The following is a 7,848-nucleotide window of genomic DNA, read 5'->3' on the forward strand; positions in this document are numbered from 1 at the left end:
ACACAGTCCTGTTCATCTTTTCTTTTGGCATTTTACTGTGCGTTCAAACAGCCAATGACTTTGATGCTGTGTGTCGCTAGTCTCTTGCTACGAGGTGGTTAAAAGACGTTCCATGCTTTATAAACAAACCCTGCAGTTACTGACGAGAGACGGATGACGTGAGCTCCGCTGCTTTACTCCTGTTGGTAGTTGCCCTCGAAAGTCGCTCATCATTTGCATAAAGTTGAGCAGATCTCACAATATTCAGTCAACAATGGGTTTTTCCGATATATGGGACGTTCTAAAATGCTTAATGTGTAAAAAAATGTCACGCCACGTTAAGCTGTTTAACCGCATCTGCAACAGACGGGCCGCATCGCATCCGGGTGCTGTGTGAATAATTTTATCCGTTAACATAGGCATGTGAAAAAATATGCACCGTACTACGGAGCATGTGTGAATCGGCCATTAGAGATGCTTATTTCTTTTTTTCTGTACACATATCTTTGTGTTATTTCTTCTCCACCCTTGTCTCTCCTCCGTTGCATCCGTGTATATTTTGGCTTGTGAAGAAACTGCTGCTAATTGGAGTTCAGAGGTCAAAGGGTTGTGTGTCCGGCATGCCGTGTGTGTGTGTGTACAGGAATAAGTTTGTCAAAGCCAGCAGCTGAACAAGCTTTAAAATAAGCCAACCGCAAATCACAAATTGTTGATTGAGAACGTTTTAAATGTTTGGATCGTTGCTTTTTAGATGTTGTGTTCATTAGGAAGCATCAGGATGTGTTACGTTGACCGGATGAGACCCGCTTGTGTAGGATAATATTCCCTAAATTTCCTGAAACCTCATTCCAGAGATAATCGCTTTATTGGTTGATGGGAGCAGTCCGGTTTGTGCTGAATGGGCTCATTGTAGTGAATTGACTAAATTTATTTTGCGTGCCATGAGTTATCGGACACGGGTGTTGTTTTTGCTCAGATAAGACCAATGCCAGCAGATTGTCAATAGGTTTGCAGGGAAACAATTTGACCGAAGAGCAGCAGGTTTCTAGTGAACACATGATGTCATCAGTACTTCCTTCTTCATTCAGACATGTTCTGGGTTACTAATGATCACATTAATAGGTCATTCAAATTCAGACATTAGTTTGATGTTGTTTCTGTACCCTAAACCACATCTGACCAAATACAGATGAAGTGCAAGATTAAAGTCTTGTTACCTTCTTTTGTAAGGCTTTGTGCTTTGGTCATGAATTTAGAAGATTCTCCTGTGTCTTATAAAGATGGAGGACGTATAATTGTGCTTTTACACCCGTGTGTATAAGGAGCCACGAGCCCGTCATTTGAGTTTGTTTTGTGATGACGATTGGCTGGATGTACATGCTCTCTCATTGAACGTATTGAACGAATGCAGGCACTGTGTGGGTGTTCTGCTTCCATTAATGTTATTATTGTGTTTTTCGAATTGGGGAGTGAAGCAAGAGTTTGGAGAGATTAAATATTTCATTTGGGAGTGTTTGAAAAGAAACTGATGTGGAGGAGAATGTTGCACTTGGGCGGTCGGTGAATTAAAAATGTTCATTGTTCTGTACAGACCGGCTCAAGTTAAAGTACTTGTGCTCATCGTAATCTCATTTTTGACAGAGGTGGCTTTGCATCTGAACTCTTCATATTATCAATATAGTTTTTCTATACTGACTTAAGATAGATTTTATTCTCCCTGAATCTTAAACATATGTACAGCTTATATTTATTCTCATTATCTAGATGCTCCATTGATGGGTATCATTTGCACTTCGGTGTTTAATGAATGCAATGTTAATTGTTTTAGAAGATGTTTAAGTAAGATAAGCAGAAGTGGTTTATTCATTTAAACCATGCCAATCCATACAAAAGGCTAACAGATTTAAGCTTTAACACGAATGCATTTAAAATGAGGTAGAAAGACTTATCAAAACTAGGCCTCTGAAAACTAGCCATTGAAAAGCTGTTACTGGTTGACATCTAGTTCATATGCTCATTTTTGACATTACATTAAAATTTATATACCGCAATTTGCAGATGAGTTTGAGGTCTGAACTGTTGCCGGAGAGGCGATTGGCCTATTTTGGACAAACAATACACGCACAAACACACATACACACCGGGACCCCGCCCCCTCTGTGCTGCCTGAATGAATGTGCATTGATTAGATTCAAACATGTCTCAAGTGTGCACATTGATCGCATGTTTACACGCATGCACACCAGCTCATTTGGCCACCGTTGTTTTGCACCTGTCACAGAGGAGGGGCAGCTCTTCCAGCAGCGCTCGCATTTATATTTATTTGATGCTTTGATACGAGAGAGAGAGAGAGAGAGAGAGAGTGAGTGTGGAGGTTAAACTGGCTTGATTTCATCCAGTCGTGAATGCTGTGATGTCTCAGCACACGCTTTTCTCTGAGAGAAAGAGAGAGAGACAGAGAGAGGGAGAGTAGGGAGGAAGAAGGTTTGAATGTCTTATCATCTGTTTACTCGCATTCCGACCTCCACAGATGCTTACAGAACATCCTCGTAAATTACAGATTTACTCTAAATTATTCCCACGTCTAAAGCTCGGGGAAGAAAACGGACACGCTTGACCTTGGCAGAGTTTCGCTTCTGTTTTTTGTGGATTTTGTGAGTTTGCTCTTCACTGGCAGTAGGTGAGTTGACATTTCTTTAGTTTGAATATTGCGGATGTCCTTAATTTTATAACGTTGACACACCCTTTTAGTTTTATTGATGAAGCAACTCTTTTGAGTTGCGCTCATAAAGAATTGTACAGTTTAAGTTAGTATTCATTATATTTCCGAGACAATATAGGTTTTTTAACTTTGTAGTAAACGTTAAATATACTACAATATTTACTACAGCTAACACTAGAGAATACGACCGTTTAACACCGCGAACTATACTATACTACAGTATTTTCCTTGTTCCTTGGATATCTAGAGACCTTAGAAATCATAGGTGGGCCCTTTATTAAATACTGTTCACAAAGACCACCCTAGCAGCCACTCATAACAGCCTAGCAACCGCATATTAGCGTCTTGGCAAGGCAGGCATCCCTCGCATATTCTTCATAAAATGAAAAGATCTACTGTGTCTATAAATCTCCAGACAGAGGTATAGTTTACTTGTGGTTGTTGGCACTTGTTTGTCTCCAGAAGCCAAGATGAAGGGAGTATTTGAATCTCCTGTCATCATCATTTTCTCTCAGATGTGAGTTTGGCTGTGTTTCTCTGAGGCATGTGAGAGTGGAGGATGTTCAAGAAGGGGAGATCAAAGCACACACGCGTGTCTTTTCATGACCCATCTGTTCAGCCCCTCGGAGTGGCCGTTTCACATGTGTGTGTGTGATGGTTCCCAGTGGGATTGCCTCCTAAATTGCTTATAAATTAAGTGTGGTTTTGTTGTTGGTAGTTAAGTTCATTTGGACCTTACTTGTACTAGAGAAAGTGGTTGCTAGGAGGTTCTAATGGGTTGTTAGGTGATTGCTGACTGCTTGAAAACGATCCCACCATCAAGAGTCTATGGTACATCACATCTAAAAATATATAATTCCATAACCAAATGTGTTATCTATCCAAACCTGTAAATGTACCTTTAAATGTTTTAGAGGTTGTTGTGAATGTGAACGTTGTCTGGACGTTCTGTCGACCTCTGTAATGGATTCTCATCTCTAGTTGTAGACATTAACATAACGGTGGCTTGTGAATAAATACCTTTTCAATATGACCTGTTGGAAGAATTTAATTGTGGTTTTATATATTCTGCCTAGTTGGAGATTTATTCTCCAGCGTTTCAAGCTCTTGGAAGCATGATTTTTCAGGAATCCGTACCCTTATTGGAAACTTTTCCCTTCGAATCCCTTTGAAACAATGGGGTCATTGGTCGTATTATGAAAACCCACACAAATGGAACGTTTTCATAAATGTTTCAAGCGTATTATCATCGCTGAAGGGATTTTACACTCTGAAGAAAAGAGGCACTTTCAGTGACCCGGTGCATTCTGGGAGAGCTTTATAAAGCAGGGACTGCTGAACACTTGGAGACGGATGACAGCGACCCGTCACGTTTGAGTAATTACAGTCACTGTCATTGTTCAGAGGTGAGGGAGAATTCACATCTGTATGGAAATCTAGTCGTGTTTTCTAAACCCATGATTCAAAGCTGAGATGTTTGACATATGCAAATGAGCTGTAATGTAGCCAATTAATTTAGTCCCAACAGAAATCTCAATTAATCCTTGATGGACAAAATTAGTGATGGAAGTCATGTGAAATTGAATGGCGCTGATTCAGAATTGTTAAGAAAGGGACCACTCCTTAGATAGTCCTTATCTATATGCTAAACAAAAAACCCTCTATTACTTTATAACTGTTTTAATTGAAGACAAATTAGTATTATAAGGCTGGCGGTCAGTTGATTCCAGTATTTACATTTCATATGATTATCCACCCGGTACTCTCATTGTTTTGTTTTTGATATAGTTAATAATATAACTTATTCGTATTTAATAAGTGTACGAGTCTGTGTATCTGTTGTGGTTTTTGTGCGGCATAGATGTGCGTGAACCCTAATGAGCCGAGATCATCCAGACGTCTGGAATACGTTTGTTTTCCCCGAGGTCTTTTGTGATGTCGCGGCCTGAAGTGCCTTGAGGCGGTCTGGAGAGATGAGACCCCATCTAAAACCATCAAGCCTTAACCCATCGAACTTATCCAAATTGACTTTCTGTTTACTGAAGAAAAACTGTTGCAAATACAAATTTAACCAAAAACAAAGGTTACTATGGCTAATTTTATTTTATTTATATAGCGCTTTTCACAATTTGCATTGTTCCAAAGCAGCTTTACAGGGGAAAAACGAAAAACCCTAGAAAGGGTAAAACACACTACATGGTGTTTTATATAATAAATCCAATTATTCTAGTAAATAATATCTAATGTCAGCATCTCCTTGTGGTTGATTTAGCATATTTTGCATGAAGTTAATGCTTGGCTGAAAAGATGTGTCTTTAATCTAGATTTAAATTGGGCGAGTGTGTCTGATCCTGGAATAATATCAGGAAGGTTATTCCAAAGTTTAGGTGCTACGTCTCAGAAAGCTCGACCCCCTTTGGTGGATTTAGATATTCTAGGTATTATCAAAAGTCGTGCGTTTTGAGATCTAAGAGAGCGTGATGGGTTGTAGTGTGATAGAAGCTCTGTTAGGTAGGTAGGGGCTAAACCCTTTAAGGCTTTATAAGTGATTAAAAGAACTTTAAAGTCAATACGATACTTAATGGGTAGCCAGTGAAGGGTTGATAACATTGGGGTTATGTGATGGTGTTTTCTGGATCTGGTTAGAACTCTGGCAGCTGCGTTCTGAACTAACTGTAGTTTGTTTATTGATGATGAAGGACAGACACTATGTAGTGCATTACAGTAGTCAAGTCTTGAGGTCATAAATGCATGAATAAGCTTCTCCGCGTCAGCAACACACAGAATATTTCGTAACTTGGCAACATTTCTTAGGTGGAAAAAGGCTGTTTTTGTGACATTTGAGATGTGTTTTGTAAATGACAGGTTGCTGTCTAATATATTGCCTAGATCTTTTACTGTATTTGTTGGAGTAACAGTACATCCTTCAACTTGCAGTTTATAATCAGAAATATTTGGTTTGCGTGTCTTTGGTCCGATAAGTAATATTTCTGTTTTATTAGAATTTAAAAGAAGGAAATTACAAGTCATCCAATGTTGTATATCTTCAATGCACTCTGCCAATTTGGATAGCTGGGAGGAATCATCTGGTCTTGATGAGATATATAGCTGAGTATCATCTGCATAGCAATGGAAGCTAATTCCATGTTTTTTAATAATGTTTCTGAGGGGCAGCATGTATATGGAGAACAGCACGGGTCCCAGAACCGATCCCTGAGGTAATCCATAATTTACTTGCGTTAGATTGGATGATTCCCCATTTAAATGGACAAATTGATGTCTGTCTGACAAGTAAGATCTAAACCACTGTAGTGCCTGTCCCTCAATACCGGTATAATTGTGTAAGCGATCTAGAAGTATGTTATGGTCTACGGTATCGAACGCAGCACTAAGGTCAAGCAGGACGAGGAGTGAGATGTTACCTTTATCTGATGCTATAAGCAGGTCGTTTGTAATTTTAACGAGCGCAGTTTCAGTGCTATGATGCGGTCTAAAGCCTGACTGAAATTTTTCGTGCATGTCGTTATTTTGTAAGAAAGAGCACAACTGAGTGCACACTACTTTTTCTAGTATTTTAGACAGGTATGGGAGATTTGAAATCGGTCTATAGTTTCCTAGTTCATTTGGATCTAAGTTTGGTTTCTTGATTGGAGGCTTAATGACGGCCATCTTAAAGGGTCCTGGGACATGGCCTAGATTAATTGACGAGTTGATAATGTTATAAATGGGCTCAATTGCAACAGTTAGTAACTCTTTTAATAATTTAGTTGGTTTGGGGTCTAGTAAGCAAGTGGTAGGTTTAAAAGTTGCGATAAGTTGAATTAAATCTTACTGTTTTATAGTTGAAAAACGCTGGAGCCTTTGTTTTGGAGCGATGGTTGGTGCTAATTCATAGGACAGATTTGGAGGTTCAGTTTTTACAATTTTGTCACGAATGTTTTCGATTTTCTCTGTATAAAATTTCGTGAATTCATTGCTACCGAGGTGCGGCGGAATAGCCAGGTCAGGTGGAGTCTGTTTATTTGTTAATTTAGCGACTCCATTTGTTCTCATGTATTCAGCTGTTATTCCCGTAGTTAATCAGATCGGATTCTGCAGCCTCTGGGGCCGTGTTCTCCCTCCACGTCGCTGGATTCCTCAACGCTTTCAATTCATTCTCCAGGGCTTCACTGTCGCCATGACGACAGAATCCCCCACCAAACCCGTGGAAACCCCTTTTGCACGGCCTAATGAGAGCGAGTCAGCTGCAGTTGGGCAGTAGCCCTGTCTATTGTTTGCGAGCACGGCCGTGTATGTGTGTGTGTGTGTGTGTATGCGCGCCTTGGAGACGGATCACAGGGTTCAAGACGAGGCATACATTTCTTCAAAATAGAATTGAAACAAAACGACGGTGGCTGTTTTTACATGTTTTTGATTTATACAAAAGCGTCAAGTATTTTTTTATTTAGTATGCATTGCATACTATGGACAATATATGAATCTGGTGCATACATGGCTGTGTGACCTAATTTTCCAAAATCTGCAATATACAACAACCAATCAGTGTGTTGCATGGAGAAATGCATCCCACAATGCAACGCGCTCCACTTTCAAGTGTGACGCATTGACCAGAATAGTGTAATTCTAAAACTTTATTTCACTACATGCCAAGGTTATTTTAGCTTACTAAAATTAAACTTTGAAAACGTCTCTTTTCATTGAAATCAATCAATATTATTGGAAAACTTAACTAAAGGAAAAATTGAAATTAAATTGAAATTCGTTTAATTCGAATTAATATTTGAACAAGTAAACAAATAAATTATAAAATGACAAAAGCATATACCAAAATTGCTAAAACTGTTTAAGAAACAATTTACATAAAAACTAAAGATCTAAAAAAAATAAAAGCTAAAACTAAATGAAAGCTTAAATGCTTAAATGTTAAGACTCGACTCTGTATATCTAAATATATTATCTAAGTGGATTGAGTTAAATGTAATGTATTGACAACATGTAAACCAGGTGATGTCACGATAGGATCTGGTGTTGATTTCACTCATCCAGCAATATGATATTTGCAGATACTTCAATGTTGAAAATGTTTGTCTTGAAAACTTTTGCACACTTTATCAGGCTCTATTTTTAAAAACCAGTAGGCGTTATAG

The sequence above is a fragment of the Barbatula barbatula genome (genome assembly GCF_947034865.1).
Source record: "Barbatula barbatula genome assembly, chromosome: 22".
In the NCBI taxonomy this organism is placed as follows: Eukaryota; Metazoa; Chordata; class Actinopteri; order Cypriniformes; family Nemacheilidae; genus Barbatula; species Barbatula barbatula.